Here is a 1189-nt window from a genome sequence, read left to right on the forward strand (position 1 = left end):
CTCGCGATAGACAGGATGTCCCACAGTGCCGTCACTCTTCCGTTTAACCAAAACATCCAGGAATGGAAGGCAGCCATCTTTCTCTAATTCCATAGTAAATCGAATATTCTCATGGATGGAGTTAAGATGATGAAAAAACTCCATTAACTTTTCTTCTTCGTGGGGCCACACTATGAAAGTGTCATCGACATATCTCCAAAAAACAGTTGGTTTACAGACCGCTGATTCAAGTGCTCTCTCCTCAAAATCCTCCATAAAGAGGTTAGCCACCAGAGGGGACAGAGGGCTGCCATGGCGACACCCTCAGACTGTTCAAAATATTCCTGGTTAAACATAAAATAAGTTGAGGAAAGAGTATGTCGGAACAAAGCAGTAACGTCTGATTCAAACTGTTGACCAATTAGAATCAAGGAATCCGCAAGACGTACTTTTTTGAAAAGGGAAACTACATCAAAAATCACTAGAAGATCCGAACTAAAGTGGAGAGCCCCCAGTCTGTTAATAAAATCAGCAGAGTTCCGTATATGGTGTGAACATTTGCCAACAAATGGTCTCAACAAAGGAGCTGGCTGGCAGTTGTCCAGCCGAAATATCGTGCAATGAAGTTTACGACGACCGGCTGCAAACCCGAAATCTTTTTGACCGATATGGTGTCTGTTCTTTCAGACATGTCCGAAAGAACAGACGCCGTTGATGACGTGCAGCCGTCTAGAACGAAATTATAATTATATATTAATACCTTCAGCTGCTGACAGGCTTTGATATCAACGAGTACAGGTGAAAATGTGTGCCCCGACCGGCACTCGAACCCGGGATCTCCTGCTTACATGGCAGACGCTCTACCAATCTGAGCCATCGAGAGCACAGAGCACAGTGCGACTGCTGGGGCTATCTCGCGCACACCTCCCGCGAGACCCACATTCTCCCCTTATATGTCCACACACTACATTCGTGGTGTCCCTACCCAATACACTCATTACTGGTGGAAGACATTCTTAACAAGACCCTAAGAGTTCTAGTAATATGTGTGCATCCGCACAGAAGAGGAAAGTCATGGCCGGTATTGCCAGAACTATATACTTATATGGATATGGTGTCTGTTCTTTCGGACACCTGTCCCCGTTGATATATATCAACGCCCGTCAGCAGCTGAAGGTACTAATATATAATTCTAATTTCGACCTCTCTC

At 44.9% G+C, this 1189-nt stretch overlaps 1 non-coding gene across 1 annotated transcript; it reads right to left on the reverse strand.

Moving 5' to 3' along the window:
* Positions 1-788: 788 nt before the first annotated feature.
* On the reverse strand, positions 789-863 carry Trnat-ugu. Its single transcript has one exon. It is a non-coding gene; the product is annotated as a tRNA-Thr (tRNA).
* Between the last annotated feature and the right edge of the window lie 326 nt (positions 864-1189).

Source organism: Schistocerca piceifrons, chromosome 8, assembly GCF_021461385.2.
Source record: "Schistocerca piceifrons isolate TAMUIC-IGC-003096 chromosome 8, iqSchPice1.1, whole genome shotgun sequence".
Lineage (NCBI taxonomy): Eukaryota > Metazoa > Arthropoda > Insecta > Orthoptera > Acrididae > Schistocerca > Schistocerca piceifrons.